The sequence below is a fragment of the Macaca thibetana genome, chromosome 1 (assembly GCF_024542745.1).
Source record: "Macaca thibetana thibetana isolate TM-01 chromosome 1, ASM2454274v1, whole genome shotgun sequence".
NCBI lineage: Eukaryota > Metazoa > Chordata > Mammalia > Primates > Cercopithecidae > Macaca > Macaca thibetana.
Genome location: NC_065578.1, coordinates 40,685,574 through 40,711,382, shown reverse-complemented (window position 1 = coordinate 40,711,382; position 25,809 = coordinate 40,685,574). Strand labels below are relative to the sequence as shown.

The window sequence follows — 25,809 nt, the reverse complement described above, 5'->3', positions numbered from 1 at the left end:
GCCCAACACATAGTAGGTTCTCAATAAATATTTGTTGAATGAATAAACAGCCAGCCAGTTGTCCTAGTGCTTTTACTTAAATAATCCATTCTTTCTCTGCTAATCTGGAATTCCATCTTTGACAGCCTTCTCTTCTATAGTTTCTTCTATAGTTATCAGAGTCTACCTAGGTTTTCTCCCCTTCTTCAGTTTTATAATTTATAATTTTCTAGAAAATCACCAACTTGTAAATGCATTGACACAGTTACATATCAAATTCTCTTTAATTTTTCAAAATGTTCATGTGTATGTTTATATCACCTTTCTTAATGTTTATTTGTGACTTTGCCCATTACTGCTAGTCAAATTTGCCACCAATTTGTCCATTTTGTTGGTCTTCTCAGAAAGCTTAGTTTGCAGCTACATGTGTGTATATATACATATATGTGTGTGTGTATCTATGTATATATACACATACATATACATGCATGTATGTATGCAGCTATATATGTGTGTGTATATATATATATAGTTGTGGCTGCTGTCATTTTCTCGTTTACTCATTTTATTTTCAACTTTATTCATTTCTTCAAGATTATTTTGGTTTATTTCATTCTTTTTTAGTTTCTTGGGTTATGTGCTTAACTCATTTAGTTTCAGTCTTTCTTAATTTATCATGAAAAGATTTAAGCTTTGTATTTTCCTCTAGATGCAGCTTTGATTGCACTACACAGATTTTGAAAAGTAGGGTTCTCAATGTTGTACTTTTATAATTATCTTGCGATAGCTTTGCTGTCCTCATTGATTCAAGAGTTTTTTTAGAAAATCATTTTTAAATTATCATGTGTATCATTTGTTTATGTATTTTTATTTTTTGCTATTTGTTAATGTCTAATTTTATTTCATCAAGAACTGAGGCTGTGGTCTGCACAATGTGTGCATTTTGGGATTTGAGATTTTCTTCCAGTCTAGTACAGGGACATTTGAGAAAAAGGTGTTTTCTCTATTTCTTGAATGTATGTGAAGTTAAAATTACTAACTACATCTTCAAACTCTTTGTATTCTTCTTTGGAGGTTACTCATACCATCAAGTTCCAAATAATAATTCTCAAGACATTTCCTGTTCTTTCTTTACCTCCTCCTTGTGGTTCCAAGAATGTCTTATTTTATACATTTTGTGGTTCGGTGTTTACAATTAGAGTAAAAGTTCATGATTTTTGTATCTCCTTGGAGAAATAGACTGTTTGGCAATACAAAAGGCCCCAGTTCAGTGTATTTAATTAACATTTTTGCATTTTGTCTGATATTAATATTGGCTTCCTTCTTTATTTTCGTTGCCATTCGCCTTTTTTCCATTTATTTGATTTCCATCTTTTTTGTCAATTTGTTTTAAGTGTGTTATTTCCAAACAGCATATAGCTGGATTTTTTTCCTTTTATCCAGCCTGGTCTCTTAACTTTAAGTAATTTAATTTATTCACATTATTGTGTTTTTTGTCATCTTATTTTGTGTCTTTTGTTTACTATACTTTTTCTTTCCTGTTTAATTTTTCCTTTCCTACTCTTGGTTAAATTAATAGAATTTTCTTTGTTTCTCCCTTCCCCTTTCCCCCACACAGTGGTTTAAAAGGGTTGCATCTTGCTTTCCTTCTAGAAATGGTTAGTTTTTACGCAGATTTCTCTATTGATGTCAAGAATTAAATGGCATCTAATTCCCAACAAGATAGGATCGTGATTATCAACATTTGTTTAGACTTCACCTTTTTCTGCTTTTATTATTTCTCCCTGTTTCTTGTATATCCTATCTTGTCCTGTTTTGAATTACTTATTCTGGTACAATTTTTATTTCCTTGGAGTAATTCCTCGAGTTTTTTTTTTTTTTTTTTTAAGAAGAGATGCATGGGTGGTGGGTGGCACACTATTCTAGTACTTCTCTCTGGCTTTGAGACTTGGCTGAGTAACGGATCTAAGGGTTTTAACCCTTTTTACTCCAAGCTCGGAGGTCTTTGCCCTGTTGTAAATGACGCAGATATCAAGTTGAATGTCCATTTGATTCCAAGCATTTTTGTAGAGACTGTCAAATGCCGGCTTCCCAGATATCATCAGCAGACTCGTTGGTAAGGCAAAGCTGAATTTATTTCTCACTTGCCGAAGGGAGGGCACCGATTCCAGAGGGCTTTGGCCTGTCTGGGAGGAAGGAGGCAAGGTTGGGTTTTCTGAAGCCAGGCAGTTCCCTTTAAGGTGGGTGTGTCAATGTGGGGACTTGGTTGGGGTTGTGTAAGGAACACAGTAGTCCAGGACTGGTGGAAACCATGAGGTAAGGGATTTTGAGGCCAGGCAAAGGATTAAGAGAATCCTAGGGCACCAGCTGTTGATTGAAGAGTTGAAGATGGGTCCTTCAGGAGGTTTCTGTGATGAACAGTCAAGCCATTTACCAGGGAGAGAGGCTCCTGGGATAATAAAGTCATGCAGTTGAAGGCAGAAAGGTGTGTGGGGAGGTACTTTCTGCTCCCAGTACCTCCCTGCCCAACTCCCACTTTGGTCTCTTTGGAAACTCAGAGGATCCACTCTTTTTGGGGAGGATTTCAAGACCCCACTCCAGCCTGCCCTGCTATGGAGAAACTCCGAGCAAGTCCTGGGGTGCCTGGCAGGTGGGCCCTCCCTGCCCGGCTGGGTGAGGACAGCTTCGCTCTGATTAGATTTCCTGTCACTCCCACTCGTCTGTTTTCCCTCGGACTTTCTGGCCAGCTGGTGCTACTGTGGATCTGTTCTTATTTGTAGATTTCTCCTTTTATTTCAGGGGCATAGAGGGGGTCGAAGAGGGAGATAAATGGGCTCAGTTTGCCATCTAGGCCCTCAGGTGTGTGTGACATTTTCTGGTGACCTGGACGCGGGTGTGGTGGGCAGCCCTCTGACCTGCCATGGAGGAGGAGACTGGGGGCAGTCACTGACACCAGCCTCACCCCTGCATCCCGAAGAAGTCTCTCCTTCCTCCTGATCCTTTCTCCTCAAGCCACACCCCTCATCCTGGCTTCAGGACCTCACTGATGAAAATGACCTCACTCCACAGCACCACCACATCCAGGCCACTTCATCTGTCAAACCCTCATGCCCCAGTCCCTCGCAGCACCTCCCACTGTCACCGCCCCTCACCTCCAGCCATGTGGACACCATGCAATTTTCTTGAACATTCTGGCCATTTGGGGATCCTCTGTCTTTTCTTTTCTTTTCTTTTCTTTTTTTTTTTTTTTTTTTTTGTGAGATGGAGTCTCGCTCTGTCCCCCAGGCTGGAGTGCAGTGGCGCGATCTCGGCTCACTGCAACCTCCGTCTCCCAGGTTCAAGCAATTCTCCTGCCTCACCCTCCCAAGTACCTGAGACTGCAGGCATGTGCCACCATGCCCAGCTAATTTTTGTATTTTTAGTAGAGACAGGGTTTCACCATGTTGGCCATGATGGTCTCGATCTCTTGACCTCATGATCTGCCAGGCGTGGTTGCCCATGCCTGTAATCCCCAGCACTTTAGGAGGCCGAGACAGGTGGATGACAAGGTCAAGAGATCTGTCTTTTCTTACATGACTCCCTTTGTTTTAAATATCCTCTTTCTTTTTTCTCTCTCTCACACATTCAGACACCATCAAAACTGACTACCCCTACTCTGTGCTCCCCTTGAAGATAGGGACTAAATCTTTGCCATCTATTAATGCTGGCACCTACAACCCAGCTCTACCCAAAATAGGCATTGAGTGGACATCTGTTAAATGAATGAACAACCAAATTGGGCGCTAAAGAGAATTGTTCCACACTGACTGTGTGTGACGGGCCATACTCGGGGTGAGGGAGTGAGTCAGAATGACCCTGCCTGAGCTGTATGCAATCTAGAAGGGCTTTAAGCAGTGGCTGAGCACAGTGAATGCTGTTATTTACCTTAGGAGAGGCCCAGCAAATGTGCTTTGGGTATTCTGGGGAGGCAGAACTTAGGTCCAATTTTGTGGGAGCTGGCTGAGCCTCCTGAGGGAAGATGGGCAGGATTCAGCCAGGTGGGCATGATTGCAGAGGAAGGGGAGTAGCGTTCCATGCAGAAGAGGCTGCCTGGGCCAAAGCTCGGAGGTAGAAAACTGTAGATTGTGTTTGTAGAATAGCATGTTCTGAGAAGCGAGTATTTCTACACTGGGAGGAAGAGAGCACAGCCATTTTGATGAATAACTGCAATCTGTTGGAGGGCACGAGGTCAGATTGGGGAGGACAGAAACCCGCAGAGTAGTGAGAAGTTGGGCTGGTTCGGACGGCAGAATCAGGAACTGATTGACAGACAGAGCCACAGAGCAAGCCTCTCCACTGTGTGGTGCTGCGATGCTGCCCTGGGGGTAGGATGGGACTGGCTGGGTTTCACAGCAGCAGGTACATTGGGAAGGGGACAGCAGGGGGGCATCGGTGACCTGTATGCTCTGTAGGAATCAGCAGTGTGATATGGTTGCCAAACGTGATTCTGAGGCTGTGTGAATAAAAAGCAGGGTGCCCAAGAGGAGAAAGGTAACAGTGCCCCAGGCCTGTGTGCAGGTTACTCCAGACCCAGATTATTGGGTTCCACTTTGAGATAATATTCAGAGCAGTTACATGGGCCATGCCAGGCATTGTTCCAGCCCTTTTCCACATACAGACTCATGAAAGTACGGGCCCTGGAAGGCACTCACCATTCTTAGCCCCACTTGCCAGGCACAGCAAGGCAATGCAACTTTCTCAAGCTGCAGATGTCAGAAGTGGAAGGGCTGGATTTGAACCAGGTATACCTGGCCCTGGAAGCCACTTTCTCATCCATCCCACCACACTGCCTGCAGTGGGCAAACCAGAGCATCCTCTAAAGAGCACGGCGTGGATACATCCTGGCTGACACGGTGAAACCCCGTCTCTACTAAAAAAAAAAATACAAAAAAACTAGCCGGGCGAGGTGGCGGGCACCTGTAGTCCCAGCTACTCAGGAGGCTGAGGCAGGAGAATGGCGTGAACCCGGGAGGCGGAGCTTGCAGTGAGCCAAGATCACACCACTGCACTCCAGCCTGGGCGGCAGAGCGAGACTCTGTCTCAAAAAAAAAAAAAAAAAAAAAAAAAAAAAAGAGCACGGCGTGGATATGACAGGCCACACCACCACTGACTGAAACAACTTGGCCTTTCTAGTTTACAAAGCACCTTCCTCTGTATTTCCTTATTTGATCCTTACAACAGCCCGGCAAGTCGATTATTAAACGCCAGTACTCATTTGCGTATTCGTTCAGGAATCACTGTTGAGCTCCTGCCCTGAAACAGGCCTCCCTTGGCCTGTTTTATTTTGTGATTTGGGGAATACAATATGCTTTTATGTCTATTATTGTATTTCATTGCCACACATGCTTGAATATGAGTCACTTTTCCCGATTGTATTAGTTTTCTCTTGCTGCATAACAAATTACCTCCAATTTAGTGACTTAGAATAACACCCATTTGTTAGTTCACGGATCTGTAGGGTAGAAGTCTGCTACAGAGTGGCTGGATTCTCTGCTCAGGGCTGAATCAAGGTGTTGGCGGGCCGAGTTCTCGTCTGAAAGCCCTGGGGAACATTCTGCTTTCCAAGCTCATTCAAGGTGTTGACGAGACTCAGTTCCCTACAATGGTAGGACTGAGATCCTGTTTTTTGCTGGTCATCAGCCAGGGTTGCTGTCAGCTCCTGGAACCTGCGGGCCAATCCTTTCCATACGACCCTGCATCTTCAGGGTGGTGAGGGTATGGTGAAGCTTTCTCCAGATCCTAATCTGACTTCCTTTCCTGTGATTAGCCAGAGAAAATTCTGCTTTTTAAAAATAATTTCAATTTTTCTATTAGATTTGGGGGTACATGTGCAGGTTTCGGTACATTGTGTGATGCTGAGGTTTGGGGTAGAATGATCACGTCACCCAGGTAGTGAGCATAGTACCCACTAGGTAGTTTTTCAGCCCTTGTCCCTCCCTCTCTCTCCCCCACCCAGTAGTTACTAGTGTCTGTCGTTCCCATCTTTATGTCCATGTGTACCCAATGTTTAGCTCCTGCTTATAGGTGAAAACACATGGTATTTGATTTTCTGTTCCTGTGTTAATTCTCTTAGGATAATGGCCTCCAGGTACGTCCATGGTGCTGTCAAGGACATGATTTTGTTCTTTTTTGTGACTGCATAATATTCCATGGTGTATATGTATCACATGTTCTTCACCTCGTCCACCACTCGTGGGCATGTGGGTTGATTCCATGTCTTTGCTATTGTGAATAGTGCTGGGGTGAACATACAAGTGCGTGTGTCTTTTTGGCAGAATAACTTATTTTCCTTTGGGTATATACTCAGCAATGGAATTGCTGGGTCAAATGGTAGTTCTGTTTGAAGTTCTTTGAGACATTTCCAAACTGCTTTCCACAGTGACCGAGCTACCTTACATTCCTACCAACCGCATATAAGCATTCCCTTTTCTCCACAGTCTCGCCAGCATCTGTTGTTTTTTTGCCTTTTTAATAATAGACATTCTGACTGGTGCGAGATGGTATCTCACTGTGGTTTTGATTTGCATTTCTCTGATGATTAGTGATGTTGAGCATTTTTTTCCTATTTGTTAGCCACTTGTGTGTCTTCTTTTGAGAAATGTCTATTCGTGTCCTTTGCCTACTTTTTAATGGGATTATTTGGGTTTTGCTTGTTGAATTGTTTAAGTTCCTTATAGATTCTGAATATTAGATCTTTGTTGGATGCACAGTTTGTAGACATTTTCTCCCATTCTGTAGGTTATCTGTTTGCTCTGTTGATAGTTTCTTTTGCTGTGCAGACGCTCTTCAGTTTAATTAGGCCCACTTGCCAATTTTTGTTTTTGTTGCAATTGCTTTTGAGGACTTAGCCATAAATACTTTCCCAAGGCTGATGTCCAGAATGGCATTTCCTGCAAATTCTGTTTTTAAAGGGCTTTCGTATCAGGCCAGGCCCGGATAATCCCCCTCTATTAAGGTCAGTTGTGCCCTGTAACATAACCCAACCATCCATCCTATTCACGGTCCTGGGGGCTATGGAGGGTCTGTGCACCAGGGGAACCAGAAATCTTGAGGGCCATCTTAGAATTCTGCCTACCACACCAGTGAAGAAATAGAGGCTCAGAGAAGTTAAGTGTTGGGTGCAAAGTAGGGGGATGTGGGGATCAGGCCCTATACCAAGTAAAGCCGCTTGGGAGCAGTTGGGGGCTTGGTCCTCCGGGGACCAGGCAGGGATTGTTCTGTGTCTAAAAAAGTTGACCAAGAAAACTCTTTGACCATGTTTCTCAATCATCTCCTGCAGGATTGGAGGCACAAACCCAGCAGCCTCAACCTAGTTCATGGAGGAGCCTCGCGGGGTCCCGGCCAAGCAAGCCCGCCCCTCTGGTGGGAAGAGCGGCGCCTAGGAGGAGGGCGGCTGCCGCAGGAGTGGACATGAATGCTGGCTTTCAGAGAGAACAGCGTTTCAGTTTTGGTCATCGGAAGTGGTGCCTTCAGCACAGGTGGGAAATGGGGGCTGTTGCTGAATATGCTTGCCAGGCGCCATGTTGGTCTGTCTTGCATGAGCTTGCTTAGTTCTTCCTCTGAAAAATGTATTATTGTTATTATTAGTGCTATCGTTGCCTTCCTGATGCCTCTGTGAAAGTTGTTCTGGAAGTCCTGAACCTTTCCTGGTCAGGAGTAGAGACCTTGAGTACCAGCCACTGGCTGCTCCTCCTCACGCTGTCTCCCATGAAATGCAGTCCTGCCCTTCCCAGTTCCTCAGTTTCAATTCTGTCCTGGCAAAGGACACATTTCCTCTCAAAGGGCCACAGCCCCCTCTCAAGGGGCCACAGCCTCCACAAGCCAGTCCAACTGTGTCCTCCGGATAGCCAGAGCTCTACCCTCTTCTCCTACATAATGGCTCTTGCCTGAAGACCACCCACTGCCCACCCAATGCCTAGTCAGAGGAGCATCATGGGAGTTAGAGACATAACAGCAGGTCTTCGGTCCCCTTTCTCACCCCACCTGCCCCCAAGTTGTAAAGAATTGAAAGGATGTCAGGTTTGGGGCAATGATTCTTGGAATTTCAGCAATTTCAACAGCAGGGCCCCAGCTCCCGAGATAGTGATCAAATGGGCCTGGGGAGAGGCCGGGTATCAGCTTATGTTTATATATGCATTTAGATCTTCAGGTATGTGCTGTGGTTTCAGGCTAGATGTTCAGGCTGCAGTACAGGTTAGGTGTGCAGTATTAGAAGCTCGTTGGGTCAAGAACAAGTCCTTGGATGTTTTCTCTGGTTTGGAGAGCCAGAATCACCCAGAGAGCTGGGGATCAGAGAGAGGGTGCCTGGTACGACGAAGGGAGGGAGGGAGGGAGGGAGTTCTCTGGCTTACCCGTGCCCTCTGCATCAGACTCTTGGGGGTTGGGGACGCAGGAATCTATGTTGATTCTGATGCAGTCAAGGCTTGGGTACTCCAGGGCCTCTTTCTGGGGCCCTGGAGATGCTCATCCTTTCCTGTGTTTGGGTCTGTGGTCCCAGCTGTGATTTCCAAGGTGACATTTCCCAGCCTGGCATGCCAGGAGCAGTGACTCTTCCGCTTCTCTGAAAGCTGAAGTTTCCTCACTGTATAGAGAAGGGGATGGAGCCACAGGCAGTCCTCAGAGATGACATCACTGTTGCTGCCTGGACTGTGGGTTGGCTGGGGCCTGGGCCTCTGCCCACAATATGACAGCTTGGGCCTACCAACCCCAGGCCTAGACCAGGGTTCTCCTGAGGAGGTAAAGGAATCATTCCCTGGATTCCAAGGAAGAACTGCACATTGGAGCCTCATTTTGAAAGGCGATGTTTGTTGTGGTACTTAACAGTGTAGACCCACCCTGAGTTCAAATCCCAGCCCCGACTCTTAGTGGTTGTGTGAGGCACTTACTGGTTTAAGAGGCAAATTGCTCCATCTCTGCCTCATCCTTCTCACTTGCAAAATGAGGCTGGCAGTGATACCTGCCTCGCAGGGTTGCTGGGGAAGGCCCCTAGAATGTTGCCAGCCACGTAACAGGGACTCCCCAAATGTGAGCCGCCCTTCTGGTGCATGTGGGCAGTTTGGCCACCACCCTGCTCTCCCAATTACAGCCCTGTGTCCTCTGCATGCCCTGCCCTCTGGCTCCAGTGCTGCGTACCTGAGGTCAGGGTGAAGCACGGGAACCGATGCTGCTGCCCACATGGTTGGTACTTTACAGACAGGTTCGAGTCCTTCCCAAACCTCAGTGAGTCTGGTCCTGTTGCCCCTGTTGTGCACATAAGGAAACTGAGCACAGAGAGGTTCAGTAGTTTAAAGACAGCTACACAGATGGTAAGGGGCAGAGCCTCTGGTTACAAAAGACCTAGCACTTTTTTCTCCACCAAGATGCTACCTGAAGAAAAACAATGGCAGCTTCAAGGATGAACCCTTCCCCAGGAATGTCTACATGTTCACAGGAATCAGTCATGCTGTAATGAGTGGGGCATCTGGCTCGGCATCCTGGGTAGGCACTTCCTGGTACCTGGATTTAGCACTTGTTTCCTTCTGTGCCTATCACTGCCATTTAGGGTCTCATGAGCAGTCTCAGGACAGGATCTGGGTCCATTCCATGAGGTGTACAGCAGATACTTGAACTAGTCCAGAAGCGGAAACCTCTGAGGGATGCAAGCCAGAGATATGGGGGAACTGTCCAGGGAGTCTAGATGGGGGGTCCTCTGCAGACCTGGCATTTCCCTCCCCTCCCCCCGCTTCATGCCCAGACTCTCTGTGTTTGTCCATGTGGGCTCAGCCAGCTGCTTGGAAGAATCTGTAGAGTATGGGACTTGCCCAGAGGGAAATGAGCTGTCAGTTCCAGTGAGAAACCTGGCTCCTGCCTCTGCCTGTGCTCTCCCTGGGGAAGAAAGTGCCTGTGATTAATGAGGTGCTGACTTGGTGCTGCTGGAGTCCAGGTGATCATGGCCACTGCTGGCACGGCCCTCCCAGCCACCAGGGAGGAGCTGGGATATATGGCATCCAAACAAGACAGAGGCCTGCAGTGCTGCAGACGCCCCGGTGGGGAGGGCAGTGCGGCCCATCAGCACCATGGGAGGCTTGGGCACAGCTATGTGTGGAATTACCGAGGGCAGGGAAACATGGAGTCACAGCCGCTCTTCAGAAGGGGCCAGAAGTGGGGCTCTCTCCAGAGTAAATGTGATTTCTGAATGAGGAACTAGAGGACAGATCTCATTTGAAAATGGATATGGAAGCAATTTCTCAGTAATGAGAAACTTGAGCAGTTTTCAAACTTTTATAGTCTTAGAAGCTATTTTTAAAAGCCAAATTTTGCATGGAATGTCAATATATAAAACAGGTTAAAGTGACGGTTTATGAATACATTTATTTTTTAAGTTCAAATTTTTAACATTGTTTAAAAATTCTCATTTTTATTCCTATTTCTTATCTCCAAATGATTGCGTTTTAGACTTAGTCTAATTTAAGTCAGATGCAAAAGGCTTTTTTTTTTTTTAATTAAATATATACTGTCTTGCTCTGTTGCCCAGGCTGGAGTGCAGTGGTGTGATCATAGCTCACTGCAACCTCAAACTCCTGGGTTGAAGGGATCCTCCCACCTCAGCTTCCTGAGTAGCTGGGAGTACAGGCATGGACCACCACACCTGGCTGTCAAGTTTTTGACATTTGTATATTATTTATTATGGAAGTTACATTTATTATGTTATTAACGATGCCTCTGTTTTGATGCACGAACACATTGAAATCTGAGGTTCTAGATCAGGAATTGGCAAACTATTGCCTGTGGGCCTAATCCAGGCTGCTGCATGATTCTGTAAAGTTTTATTGGAACATAGCCACACCATTTTTTGATGCATTATCTATGGCTGCCTGTGACTGTCTGTTTCACAAAGTCTAAAGTTCTTACTATTTGGCCCTTTTCAGAAGAAATTGGCTGACCTCTGTCCTAGATCATCATTGTATTGCTGTATCAGCTGCAATATCTAATATTCCTTTTTCTTCCTTGTTTCATTTGGCTTGGCTGCAAAGTATTAAGGAATTCTTTTTTTTTTTTTTTTTTTTTTTTTTGAGACGGAGTCTTGCTCCGTCACTCAGGCTGGAGTGCAATGGCATGATCTCGGCTCACTGCAATCTCTGCCTCCCAGGTTCAAGCTATTCTCCTGCTCTAGCCTCCCGAGTAGCTAGGCTTACAGGTGCGTGCCACCACGCTGGCTAATTTTTGTATTTTTAGTAGATATGGGGTTTCACCATGTCGGCCAGGCTGGTCTCAAACTCCTGACCTTGTGATCCACCCACCTCGACCTCCCAAAGTGCTGGGATTACAGGCATGAGCCACTACACCTGGCCAAGGAATTCTAAATCACATCCTTAACATGATGTGAATGGTAACAGATTGTTAACAGCTTGCCTTAAAGCCACAGAATGGTCTTCAGTTCAGCATTGTCTGGGCATCTGGGGAGGAGTAGAAGGGAATTCTGGTTTGCATCAGTGACAATATCAAGCAACTGCTTGAATTCCTTCCTATTACACCATCTCACACACAAGTCAGACAGGAAGCCCCCCCCATCATTTATGATATTTTCATGATAATCCACATAATACATTGCCTTATCATTGAAAGCTTCAGAGTGTACTTGCTTGTATGGTTTTACGTATGCATACACGGTCTTGAATTTAAAAAATGACAACACAAAGCTACCCAGTAAAGAGCTCCACTCTTCCTAACTGAAGACACATTTCGACAGTGAAGGTCACCATCTACCCAGACCTTAATCTGAGGTCTGCACAAACCAAATTAAACCAGCAGCACTTGCTGGCTGTATTCAGTGTGTTCCCATGTGATATAGAGCGTGTTTGAATATGTGTACATGGTCATTTTCTGTTAAAATTGGAGTCAAACTGTGCTTTTAGAATAACATTCTCAAGGAACATTTGAAGAGCCTCCGAAACACTTCCATGGAACACAATCTGGAGACTACCCCTTCAGCAAATATTGGTGGTTCTCATCTTTGTACTTGAGGATAATGGAGGGGCCATGGACTCTGAGAGCTGGAGGCAGAGGAGGAAGGAGGAGAGATGGGGAGGGGAGAAGTTGAGATGGTGCATGGAGAGAGCAGTCAGTAGTGGAAACAGTACTCTGGCAACCCAGGGAGGCCATGTGAGCTTCTGCAGAGGCTTGGGATGTCTCCCAGCAGTTGTTGATGAGCAAACCCAGCTCCTGGGGCTGCTTTAATGACTTCTGGCCTGCGCCTTGGAAGAAAAGGTGCAGAAGAGCATGGAGCAAGGTAAACATGTGTGCAGAGAAGTGGGGGTGGGGAGCATATATGTCACTTCTGATCGGCACGCAGAGAGCCTCTGTGGTCATTCAACAGGTCAAGGTGTGAGGCAGTGAGGAGGTAAAAGGACAGCAGAGGGGCCGGGAGAATCAGCCAGGGCTGGCACAGGAGGAGGAGGGCCTGGAGCATGGGCCGTGTTTGTGAGAGACCGACGTGGCCCCAGGACGGTGGTGGCTGGGATTGGACATTGGCCTTAGGCATTTGAGGCAAAGCCCACTGACCCAGGAATGAAACCCAGGAGTCCTGACTCCCAGGCCGCCTGCCCTTCCCTCAGTGGGTACAAGGAACAGAGCCAGGTTTTTGGAGGCCATGGGCTAGACAAGCCCCAAGGGGATAGAAAAGCCCCAGTGCTTTCTGAGGTTGTGCTGCTCACCCCATAGAAAAGGGACATTTTTAGGTTTTAAAAGGATGACCTCATTTTTTTCTTATTTACATAGCCCTGTTTGTTTATACAGCCCTTTAAAAATAGCAAGTGTGTGCTAAGCTTAGTGCTCTCTCTCCCACCACCAGTGGCAGAGCCACCGTGTGGGGAGAAACACCTTTTTATCTTAGAGAGGGGCAGCCTTGTTTCCGAGGACAGATGGGAGCAAAACGGGACAGGTAGGAAGTTTCGTGGTTTCTCGTGTCGCTTCTCCAAAATAGCCACACTGCTGCCTCCCACTTCCTGCCTGACTCGGCTGGGGTAGATTTTCTCCTTTAGAGGATTTGTGTTCTGTGTATTCCCAGGGAGGCTCGAAGGGATCTGTTGCCAAAAACATGCTCGACCCTGAAGCCCTGGGGCTTGGCACTGAGGGCCCCAGCTCAGGTTTGGAACACTGGGTTTGCATCCAGGCTCTGTCGCATACTAGCTGCGTGACCTTGGGCAAGTGACTTCACTTCTCTGTGCCTCTTCAGTAGGATGGAGATAGCAACTCTAGCTATATCCAGCAGTTACTGTGCAGATTAAATGAATATGTATGAAGGGCACAGCCCAGTGTGGGCACATAGCAACTCTTAATGAATCTCTTAATTAAAAAACAGCAATGTTGTTGTTGATCTCCATCCCCTTCCTGGACAACTGGACCAGCCTCCCAGCCACCTTCCCTTTCCCCTGGCTTGCCTGCTCCAGCCCATCCCAGCGTGATCCCAGCGTGATCCCAGAGTGATAGAAACATGAAACACAAATCTGACCCTGCTATCTGCTGCTTAAAATCCACCCATAGCTTCCAACGCCTATGGCAGGAATGAGCATTCTTTTGCTCTGAATGGCCAGATAGTATTTGAAGCTTTACAGGCCATTTGGTCTCTCTTGACTTTGTCATTGCAGCCTGGAAGCAACCACAGATAATATGTAAAAAATGGGCGTGGCTGTGTTCCAGTAAAAATTTATGTATGAAAACAGGCAACCGGCTGGATTTGCCAACCCTTGACCTACAGGATGAATCCAGACCCTTAGCTCAGCATTCCTAGTCCAGCCTATTCCCGTTATCTCCATCCTTCTTCCTTCCCCACCCCTGCTCTTGTGCAGAACATGTCACACTTTAATCCTTTGCGTGTGCTCCTCCCTCTTTCTGAGTTTTCCTTCCCTGCCCCCTGAGTGCCCCTCCCCCATGGCATTAGGACCCTTACTCTGGGATTCTGTGGTACCCTGTCTTTATTTCTACCCTGGTCATATATGCAAGTTCCGTCTGTCTCTCCATGAGAGGGGCTCCCCTCTAGGCAGGGGTTGGGCCTTCCTCTTCTGTACACCCAGCAGGGTGCTGTATAGGTTTCTGCAAGTTCTCAGTAAGCATTTGTTATTGAACACAAGGATCTGCAAGATGGATGGTTGGCCTCACGGAGCTCACAGTCAGCTTAGGAAGCTAGGATACGAGCCAGTCAAAAGCCAGCCAGCAATCCAGGCAGGAAATGATGATGGCCCATGTGTTTGGCCCTAACTCATGTCAAGTGGCGATTCTGAGCTTGACAAAGGAAGGTGAAGGTATTTCAGTTGGTTGTTGCAGGATGGGAAAGAGACTTGCAGAGATAGGGAGGTCAGGAGGTCTCTCCAAGTTGGGGAAATCATAAGAGAAGAGCAGACCTGAGCAGGCCTGGAGGCTTAGGCCTCTAATCCCAGCTACTTGGGAGGCTGAGGCAGGAGGATCACCTGAGCCTGGGAGTTTGAGACTAGAATGGGCAAGGTAGTGAGACCTCATCTCAAAAACTAGAAAAATAAAAATTTAGCCAGATGTAGTGGTCATACTCCTGTAGTTCTAAATATTGAGGCTGAGGCGGGTGGATGGCTTGAGCCCAGGAGATGGAAGCTGCAGTGAGCTGTGATTACACCACTGCACTGCAGCCTGAGGGACAGAGCAAGACCCTGTATCAAAAAACAAAACAAAACAAAACAAAAGAAGAAGAAGAAGAGCAGGCCCACTGCTGGGCTCAGGGTGGGGAGTGAACAGATCAGTCTGGCCATAGCTGTGGGCCCTCCGTTGGAAGACAGGGGGGCCAGTACTGGAAAGCAGGGCAAAGGTTTCATCAATGAGTTGGGGGTGGTGAGGAAGCTTAGACTTTATCCTGTCAGCCAGAATTTCTCCAAGTGTAGTCCACACACCCTCCCATAACAGAAATACCTTGAGTTTCTTTAAAATGCAGATTCCAGGGCTCTGTCCCATACTGGAGGCCAGGAGGCTGAAGGGGGTCAAGGCCATGGTCTGTGGGAGGAAGAGGCTGCACCATGGCTACGGGTGCACCACAAGTATTATTCAGACTGGTGTCACCTGTAGGAAGCCGGGTGATGCCTTTCCCAGCCGGACTGGGGACAGGTGAGGTGGGAGTGAATAATGCTCCCAAAGGGCAGATGGGAACACCCAAGCTTAGAGGTGGCAAGTGACTTGCCCAGCGTCACACTGTGAATTACTTGCAGGTGTGGGGCTGACCAGTTCTGGAACAGGCTTCCTCTCCCAATCTCAGGGCCTCGGCTGGTCCTGCAGGTGCCACAGGTGGAAAAAGAAAAGGCCAAGGGGAATGCTTCTGGTACCCAGCACTGCCTAGTGCACAGTAGTGGTTGGTCAGTAACTGTTGAACAAATGAGGGTTTCTGTTTGCTTGAGGGAAAGGGTAGGGGTGGAGGGTGAGTGGCTGGGTGAATGGGTGCTATGAGGACAAAGGAGAGTGGAGTTTAGATGTAGCGCTAGTGTCGCAAGCGTGAAGGTTTACCAGACAGAGGAGTGAAAAGATGAGTGGGGCACTAAGCATATTGAATGTGAGAGCTGCTGGAAATGCAGGACTGGGGAGTGCTGGGCGGGGCAGGTGATGTGTGCAGCTGTGGAAGCTGCTACCAAGTCAAGGAGAGCAGTGCAGAGAGAGAAAAGCAGGGGATTAGAGACCAACACTTGAGGACTGAACACAGGCATCTAGGAAGAAAAGGCTTGGATGGAAGAGTCAGAGAAGTGCTCAGACAAGTGAGAGGAGAGGCAGGGCAGGACAGGAGATCAGAAAAGGGAGATTTGAACAGCCAGTCACCTAGGCAATTTAGTTTGGGCCGCTCTTTAGAATAAAGCCAGCTAACCTAAAAGAAATTATGTCATGGGTAAATAAAAATGTCAATCAAACTAAAACTGAAATCACGAGTTTCTGTTTGCTTGAGGTTTGTGCTCCTGGCCAGCGTAGCTGCAGGTGTGGGAGAGCGAGCGGAAACTGGACCCACCTGTGCCACCTGTCAGGACAAGCCCTGCCGTCTTGCCTCTGTTCGGGCTCTGTTTGGCATGCCTCCCTGGGATCGTTTCGGTGCTCCCAAGCCTTTGTCCTCCTCTCCTGTGTCTGCCTTAGCACCTTTCCTCCTTTCCTTCCGTCTCTTTTATTCATTCAACAGATATTCTTTTTTTTTTTTTTCGTGAGACGGAGTCTCGCTCTGTCGCCCAGGCTGGAGTGCAGTGGCCGGATCTCAGCTCACTGCAAGCTCCGCCTCCCGGGTTCACGCCATTCTCCTGCCTCAGCCTCCCAAGTAGCTGGGACTACAGGCGCCCACCACCTCGCCCGGCTAGTTTTTTGTATTTTTTAGTAGAGACGGGTTTTCACCGGGTTAGCCAGGATGGTGTCCATCTCCTGACCTCGTGATCCGCCCATCTCGGCCTCCCAAAGTGCTGGGATTACAGGCTTGAGCCACCGTGCCCAGCCCAACAGATATTCTTGGGACTAAAGCTTATTCGAAGAAACTTAGCTGTGGCCCCCAAATCCCGCAGGGCCTTTGAGTCACCCACTAGAGAGCTTGAAACATGGAGACGGAGATTCCTAGACCTGCAAATTCAGGAGTGGCCAGCCATGCCTGGTTGCTCACTGCAGCTAATCAGAGCAGCCTGTCTGGGGCTACCTCTGCGAATTTCCTATTCTGGAGCTGCTTTACTGGGGCTGGTTGGGAGTGGGGGACTGAGGCCCAGGTGCCTGGGTGTTTATTCTATATGGCTCCAAAAATATAGCATTCGGGAAGCCTCCCAGCTAACCTCCCTGGAGCCCTGGCTCTCCCTCTGATGAGCCTACATGTGCCACCAAAATCGTCCCCTCCCCCACTCCTAACAGACATATCAGTCAGTTGACACCACAGCCACCATCATCATCCTCATCCATCCTCAAAGAGATAGTCATCCTTACCTTTGGCCCTACTTAGACATAAGGGACCAAGCACCGTTCTGGGTGACAAAGCACAAAACACCTGCCTCTGGGAGTTACATTCTGGAAGGGAAATAAACAAACATATCGTCACTACACACACATGCACACTCTCTATAGACTGTATTTTGTGAGATCTTAAATACCTAAGTGTATGTAAAATAAATGTAAAGATATTATCTTCTTAAGTAATGTGACAAGGTGGCAGTCAGGAAAGGAATAGGGGGTGCAGGGGCTGGCAGGTTGTCGAGGTTTGGAAATCAGGCAGTCAAGACGGATGGAGAATAAAGACCTGAGGGAGGCGAGGAGCAAGTGCTAGGGGTATAAGAGAAGAGTATTCCAGGCGGAGGCAAGATCAGCCTGCTGGGAACAGCAAGGAAGCTGGTGTGGCTGGAGGAGTGGGGGTGGGGGCACAGGAGCAGAGGAGGCTGGAAGGGAGGCAGGCACAACATCCGGAAGCCCTGGGAGGCCTGAGCAGAGAAGTGGACTGTCCTGCCGAAGGAGGCTGTGGAGGCTGCCCTGGAGAGGGCGGGGGCAGCAGCCCGAAGCCAGCTAGGAGGCGGTGACGTGACAGATCAGGAGGTGATAGAGTCGTACACCAGGGCGGCAGCTACGGGGGCCATGGGGAGGGGTCTGATTCCAGTTCCATTTTGAGGTCGAGCCAACATGATTTGCTGACAGATGGGACATGAGGTATAAGAGAAATAGTTCTGAGAGGGGAGCCAGGCTGACACTCACATGTGTTCAGTCTTCTCTCAGACTAGTCAACTTCTTCAAGCCTCAGTTTCCTCATCTGGAAAATGGGCCAAGTGGATAGATAACTTCCTAGATCCCTTTTGGCTTGGGAAACTCATCCTTGAGCTCAGGTCACTGGGGCCTGGTGTGGTCAGGGAAGGCTTTGAAGAAGTGAGTGGAACTCGGGCTTAAGAAAGGAATTAGACCAGACACCACCGAATGGGACAGGGGCACCCAGGCAGAGGGTTGCCAGGCCTGTGAGTGGTGCCCGAGGATGGCAGGCAGACACTGCTGTCGGAGCACTGGGCCTCGGTAGGAGGCTGCCAGGAGCCACAGGGATGGGCACACCAGCTCTTCAACACTACGCCCTTTAGAATAAACCAGCAGGTTCAGGGCCCGAGCACATTTTGCAAACACTGAGGCCCTCAATTTTCAGCATTTTCAGATGGACATGCTTAGGCAGGAAGGAACAAGGCTTGGCTCCTGGCCGGGGGAGAGTTAACCTCCTGGCCCGGCATTGCATAACCGCAGAGTCTGCTGAGCGCAAGGAGACTCTTCTGTGTGGCAGCCAGAGTGGCAAGCCTGGTGGCTCCGGGCTCTGGCACCGTCCCGCAGCGGAACAAACAGCCCTCCCTTCCCAGATAATGGCCCTCATTGAGCATTGTGTCCATGGCCAGCGCCCAGCACAGGGCAGCTCAGCCTGGGTAAGTTTCCTCTCTTGGCTGCTTAGCAAAATATTTATACTACGCCTTTCTAGTAAGACGGTTCCTAGGAACCAGCAGGCAGAGAGCTGGGGAAATGCACCCACCAGTGACCCTGGTCCCAGCTTAGGGAAGTGCTGCCACACACCCAATGACATGTGAGCCTGGTGCGGTCATTGCCCTCCAGGGCTCTTTCATAAAAGAAGACACTGAACTAGAAGATGCCTAGAAGCCTGTCCAGTTCCAAAGCCATTGGCATCTTCTCTAATTAAAGAGCGAACTCCAGTTTCTTATGATGTGGGAGTAGAATTTGGCCGGTCTTTAATATCTCACAAAGGGCCTCTTTCTCAGGAAGGCATGTGTGTGATTTGGGAGAGGTGAAGATGAGAAGTCTGAATCCTGCCTACTTGGTTCTCTCCTGCACACCATGAATGTCAGGAAACACTGTTGGTATCTCCTGTGCACTGTCAATGTCCCTCTCTGTTTCTTTGAATGGGGAGCAAGGGGCATAAGCCAGATCACTCCAGGCGGTGCTGCACTTTAAGAGGTATCTGGACCAGTCCTCGGAAACATGCAGCCCCTGTCAGAAGAACATTTGAAGAAACTGAGTAACAGAATACTTGAGAGGCAGACTTGCTGTCCTCAACCACCCCAGGGGTTGTCTGGAGAAAAAGGGTCAGAGATGTTCTGTGTGGTCCTTGGGACAGGATCAAAACCAGTGAGTGAAAATCACATGGCTCGTTATTAGGACCATAGCCCAAACAACAGGCCCCATACGTATTTTAACTGAAAACACACACATTGACCCGTGTCTCCACCTCTGGGAATCCGGCCCATGGAACAATGCATCAGTCTGTAAAGATATGTGTATAAAGGATGTTTATGGCAAAATTCTAGTAGGAAAAATTAGAAAAAAATATAATAGTAAATGTAAAGGTATTCCATCCAAACCACGGTCCATCATTCAGCTGTTAACAAGATTGAGGACAGACCCTGTCTCTCTGTTTAGAAAGGCAGTACAGGAGAGTGGTTAGGAGCACAGGGTCTGAAGACGGACAGCCGGGGTTCAGATCCAGATCCCACCACTTACAAACTGTGTTGCTTGACCCTCTGGCCATCACACTCCTCTTTGGTAAAGTAGGGATTGCAATAATGCCTGTTGTTTAAGCTTGTTAGGAGCAGTAACTGAGTTAATTATGTGAGGTGCTTATAACTGTGCCTGGTACAAGATAACTGCTCAAAATCTGTTGGCCTGTAGCCTAGAAAGACTGTCCATGAGGAAGGCAGAGTGCTGAGGAATGTACATAGGGTGGTGCCATTTATAGAAAAACCGAGCAGGTGCAGTAGCACAAGCCTGTAATCTGAGCTACTCAGGATGCTGAGGCCGGAGGATCATTTGAGGCCAAGAGTTTGAGACCAGCCTGGGCAACATAGTGAGACTCCATCTCAAAAAACAACAACAACAACAACAAAAAGTCTCCCAATCTTCCCTGCTTCCCATATCCTGTTTGGGGGGAAAAAAAAAAAAAAAAAAAAAAAAAAAAAGGAATTGCTATTACCTCAGGCGGAGAATGGCCTGAGAGCAGCCTCTAAGGAAGGCTGGAGTCTCGAATGGCAGCTTGGACCTGTGCCCTTGGCAGTCCCTTCAACCCCGAGACTCTGTGTCACTCTTGGAAATCTCAAAGTACGTCCTACCCTGCCTTTAACTGAACGGGATAGTCTGCTGTTTGCAAAAATATACTTGCCAAGACACGTCCTTTGTGCAGGTGGGGAACAAAGATGTTGGCTGGGGGTTAGTTCTACAGACTGCCCGTTGCCCTGTGGTGGCACTCATCAGTGGAGCCCACATGGTTCCACTTGGGGTGCTCTAAGTTTCCTCCTAGACCCATGGGTTTGTATGAGTCAGGCCAACCGTGACACCATGCCCTGTCTGAAATGGACTGCACCTTGGTCGGGTACATCATGCTCAGATCCACCCCCCACATGCCACAGGCTTTGGGAGTGGAGGGAGAGGTCACAGAAGCCCCCCAGCTGGGGCCTGTCTCTTGTGGAAATCAGTCATTTCTTCTCCCCTTTGGTTAAACCACTTGAGATGCGGTTTAGAGTGCCATATTAGCAGAGAGAAAACACTTAAAGGAGTCTTGGAGTTACTCATATATTTAACAAATATAAAAAATTTCAAAATATTTCAGCCAAGCAGCAATAAAATACATAATATAACACTAGTGAACTCACCACTCTGCTTAAAAAAAAAAAAAAGACTTGTCAAATACAGTGGAAGCCCCTGCCTCGCTTCCACAATGTGGGCCCTTTTCTCCTGTGCTCCCAGGAGCGACCATCATCCTGAACTCGGGGTTACCATCCCACGGTTGTTTTCTGGGTTTACCCTGCCCCCACTGGGCTTGCCCTGAGTTGGGTGAGGCCCTGTGCCTCTCTGCCCACAGTCCTTTCCTGTTAGACTCCTTTGGTGAGTTTCAGCCTTTGGGTTACATCTAAACGTCCACCGATCCTGACACTGTTGCTGGGCAGTCCTGATGCCTGTCCTGTCACTGGCCTTGTGGTCTTGTGCGAATTCCTTTTCTTCCTTGGGCCCAGCATCTTCACCTGTCAAACATGGGCTTTAGACCCTGCTTGAGCTCCCTCTAGCTCTAGGCTTGTGTGGTGGGATGGGGAAGCCAGGCCCAGGGCTCGCCAGGTGGAGGAGATGAGAGGTAGCCCCAGTACATCCCAAGGTGAGGGACGGGCCGATTTCCCAAGTGCAGGACATAAACCACGAGTAGAAGATGAGCTGAGTTTAGGAGAACATACTGGAAGTTCTTTAACTGAATAGTATAATTATTTATTTGATTCAATAAAAAATACTAGTTGGCAGTTCCTCCTGTGGTCCCTATTGCTTAGGAAGAAGCAATGTTTAAACAAGTCAAATTCAAGTCAAAGTAAATTAAACTATTACATAAATAGCAATATGATACGATGGCATTATTTCTGACAAAACTTGTAACAGTGGTCACCAAATGGCACAGTGTTTCCCAAACAGGAGCTAATGACTTAAAGGGTGGGGCCCACCTGGCCTTCTGAGATGCTGGGAGAGCCAATCGCCTAGCTCAGTGCTAGATGTCAGAGCCCCGGAAGTATTGGGAGGATGACTTCATGGAGGGCTCCCTACTTAAAACAACATGGAAGAAATTTCCTTCAGATCTTAGTGCCAAGAAGAGCTTTGCTTTTTCTGAGGAACTGGCCTGTGTATCATCAGAACACAGAGATTGTGCAGCTACCTGTGTTGCCCTTCTTCCTCTGACTGCTGTATACTAAATCTGTGGCCCCAAGAGAGCTACCATGAGGGGCCTTCTAAGTGACTTATCCATCTTCTTCCATCCCTTCTGGTCTTTCATTTCCCCTGGGTTGATTTTTCATTTTAAATTTGTGTTCCTATTTTGTGTTTGTAAATTACCTCAAATATGCTGTGGAATAAAGCAAGTTAAAATCGCAAAAAGACAAAAAGGGGATTAACTAATTAGTTAATCTATCTGTGCACAATCTGTACATGACCAAAGCACGCTTGGCTCTGCTCAGCCTGTTGGGACCTCCTATAAGGAACCGAAGCCCTGTAGAAAGGAGGCTTGCCTTCGGCAGAGAGGGTGGGAAAGCGGTTGGGATGGCCACTGCCTGTTTTCCACCCCTGGATTGGAACCATCTAAACCCTTGGGACTTGCACCCCCTGTTGAGCTTTGAGATCATCTCAGAAATGGGACTGTCCCTGCAGACTCAGAGCCTTTAGACTCAGGGCTGGTGGCCCTTGACACGGCTCTCTCGCCACCAGAGCACTGTATTTTCAGGCAACTGTTCCTTGGGGAGGAATATTGAGTACCGTCCCATGTGCCATCTGTTTCTGACCATTCTGGTTCTGCTGCTGACCCCAGACTGCCCATGTTGTGGCTACCTCTCCCATCTGAGTCCCTGCACTGCCCAGTCACAGACATCTGCTGCTGGACCCCATACTGCCCTGATGGCTCAGAGCGGCCCGCTCCAACCTGCATGATCTCACAGGCATTGTGGCACGAAACACTGATATTTTTAGTGCAAATGATGAAAAACGTTATGCTAAGTGAAAGAAGCCAGACACAAAAGGACATATGGTGGGTGATTCCATTTTTATGAAATGTCCAGATAAGGCAAATTTATAGAGACTGAAAGTAGCTGAATTAGTGGCTGCCAGGGGCTGGAGGGAAGGGAATGTGGAGTGATTGCTAATGGGTACAGGATTTCTTTTCAGAGTGATACACATATTCTGGAATTACATCATTGGGATGGTTGCACAACCCTGTGAATTTTATGGTATGTGAATTGTATCTCAATTTTTGAATAATCAAACGACTAGACACCATTTAAAGAGTTATGTTTATGAGAAAGATATTCAAAGTTTACACAATTCTACTCATTAGCAAATTAATAGGCCCCTTTTCGCAGGAGGATTTAAAGTGACTTCTGCAAACTATTAACTGAAGCTTTCCACAATTTTAACTTCATTCATTTGTTTATTCATTCATCACTCACAAACGTCCATGAGTGCCTACTGTGTGGCAGGCACAGAGAACATGAAGGTGATTAAAATACAGCCCCTGCTCTCCAAAATGTGTAGCTGGGGAGATGGGCATGTGAAAAGATTAGTACAGTGAGGGAATACAATATAAAATGTCACGAGGCCAGGTGTGGTGGCACACGCCTGTAATCCCAGCACTTTGGGAGGCTGAGACGGGTGGATCACAAAGTCAGGAGATCGAGACCTTCCTGGCTAACACGGTGAAACCCGTCTCTACTAAAAATACAAAAAATTAGCGGGGCGTGGTGGCAGGCACCTGTAGTCCCAGCTATTTGGGAGGCTGAGGTAGAAGAATGGCGTGAACCTGGGAGGTAGAGCTTGCAGTGAGCCAAGATTGTGCTACTGCACTCCAGCCTGGGCAGCAGAGTGAGACTCTGGCTCAAAAAAAAAAAAAAAAAAAAAAAAGTCACAAGACCCGCCCCACATGTTCCAAAGTAAGCAACAAGCAGCCAAGAATTGACAACTGTCATTGCCACCAGAGAGGGGAGCTGTGAGTGGCCTGGGCTGGAAGGCAGGGGTATGTTCCTGCTCAGGAAAGAAATCACTCACTCAGGCCAAAGCCTATTGGGAAAGCCACTTGGAGAGGATGCAGCTTGTTAGAAGGATTTGGAGCTCTTGGGAAGGGAGGGGGTGTTCCTGCAGGCAGTGAGCCCCCAGCAGCCGACTCAGCGCCCAGCGTTCCTGGCTGTCCTCCACTGCTCCCTGCCCAGGGAATCCTCTGCCCTGTCCACGTCCCTCAGAGCCTCCTTGGGCACTTCCTGGGAGGAGGTGCTACATTCACCTTGCTAGGGCCAGGTTGGGACAACGAGAGGCAGAGACTGCCCCATTTCTGTGTGGCAAACAAGAAACATGGTTATAGGTTCTTCTGAGGCTTCAGTTGAACCTCAGACCCTAAAGGGCCCAGCTGTGCCCATCTCTTCCATGCAAAGATGAAGGGAGGGGACAGGAGCTGGCACTGTGGTACACTGAAGGAGGCACTTAGGAGGGTGATGATTGTAGGTTCTGATGAATTCATTTTTTTATGCCAGCAAACTCTCCTGGTCCCCTGAGTTCAGGATACCGTATTTGTCCAGGCTAAGGATAGCTCAGGAATGCAGAAATGAGTCTGATCCTGGGCAGGACTCAGGGAACACCATGAATCCTTGAGAAGCATGGGATAGAGAATCAGAGTCCTGAGCTGTGGATCCAGCCCAGCCACTTTCCACCTCTCTGAACCTCTGTTTCCTCATCTGCAAAATGAAATGATAAGGCCCTTCCCAGAGGGCTGTTTTGAGGAACTTCTCAGTAGTGAAGTATGTTCAGACGTTGTGTTTGCAGTCTAAGGGGGCATTTGGAGCCATGAACAGGAGGTCTGCAGGGAGGAACTTGGGTGAAATTAAATGAGATGGTGGCTACAGGGGCCTTTGGTGAGCTGTAGTCACTGCCCTAACATAAGGGGGCATTGTTAGGATTATGATCCATCTGAAACAGGGGTGTAAACACCTGCCAGGGGAAGGCGGAATGGGTTCTGTCTGGGATGGTAAGGGGCTCCAGGGAGAAACTGGCGGGGGTGACAAGAAGGATTCGGCTGAACAAAGAAGGGAAGACGGGGGACTGGGCAGCAGGACAAGGGAGGGGCTTGAACCCTGGCGGGAGGCAGAAAGGGTGAGAGAAGCTGGGACACACGTGGGTGGGAGTGGGAGGAGGAAGGTGGGGAGGCGGGAGGAGTGGAGGTGGGATCACAGGGTGGAATAGCCAGACTGCCAGGCAGGAAGGTGAGGTGAGGTTGGGTCCTGTAGAAAAAGCCTGGGCCATCGAGAAGGGACAGTTTATATCCTCACAGACCTAGTCAGGAGGTTCATCTGGGGCCAGAATCAGGTGCTCTGGGGTGAGCCGACCTCAGGCAACCGGAGCTCCGAGGCTAGGGAGAAAAAGCATCCAGAATGTCAGGACGGGAAGGGTCCCCGGAACCGAACTCTAGTCAATACCATATTTTTGCGATGTGGGATCAGGCAGCACAGTCTCACGGAGGACTTGCCTGGTTGCTCGGGGCAGTGGGAGAAAGCCAGGCAGGTCTCTAGATCCCCAGGCCTGAACAATATTTGAGTTTTCCCTTGCTTCCTTGATTAAAGGCTGCTGGAGCCACACATGGAGGTGAAATGGGGAAGTGGTTAAGACACACACTGCAGACCCCCTGCCTGCCTTGGCTTGCAGTCTCACTCTTTATTAAATGTGTGCCCCGGGCGCATGATAGAACTTCTGTGACTTCGTGTCCTCATCTGTGAGATGGACGTAAAAACATTGCCGGCCTGATAGGATCATTCTGAGGACTGAGGACATGTCAGGTTCTCGGCAGAGAGCCTGGCACGTGGCGCTCTGTCCCCGTCAGCGTTTCTTAGGATTATTATCCCAGTTGCTCCACAGTTTGTGTCTTTGTTACGAGATGGAATTTGCCTTCCTTAAACCACCTTTGGTTTAAGGAAGTCCCTTTGCCCGTGGATAGCTTATCTTCTGGCTTTTCTGTTTTCTCAATTAAATGTTCTTGACTTGCGCCTGGGTTACATTATCATCCATTCAACTTAGCGTTTGTTTATTTGTCCATTCACTCATTCATTTGCTCATAATTCCCTGGACAACCCGTGACCTGTGTTTGGAACAGGGGTGTAACATACGCTAGTAATTTTCTCAAAGGGTCACCCTTCTGCCCCACACCCTGAGCCCATGGCCGCCTTTCTCCCAGTATGGGATTTTCAGAGTTTGCCTGGGTGAATGGAAGAAAGGCTATATGAATTGCAAGAGCTTATTTTCTGGAAATGCAGCCCCAGGAAA

General features: G+C 48.1%; 2 protein-coding genes across 5 annotated transcripts in view; one reads left to right on the top strand and one right to left on the bottom strand.

The window, feature by feature from the left end:
* Positions 1–25,809, bottom strand: part of PPCS (phosphopantothenoylcysteine synthetase) — a 1,013,452-nt gene that overhangs the window by 822,003 nt on the left and 165,640 nt on the right. The gene's annotated exons all lie outside the window — the stretch shown is intronic.
* Positions 1–25,809, top strand: part of HIVEP3 (HIVEP zinc finger 3) — a 423,170-nt gene that overhangs the window by 291,076 nt on the left and 106,285 nt on the right. For both annotated transcript variants that reach the window (XM_050797267.1, XM_050797283.1), the window contains one exon: positions 7,298–7,496. The gene's annotated coding sequence lies outside the window, so the exon portion shown is untranslated. The remainder of the gene's footprint in view (positions 1–7,297; positions 7,497–25,809) is intronic.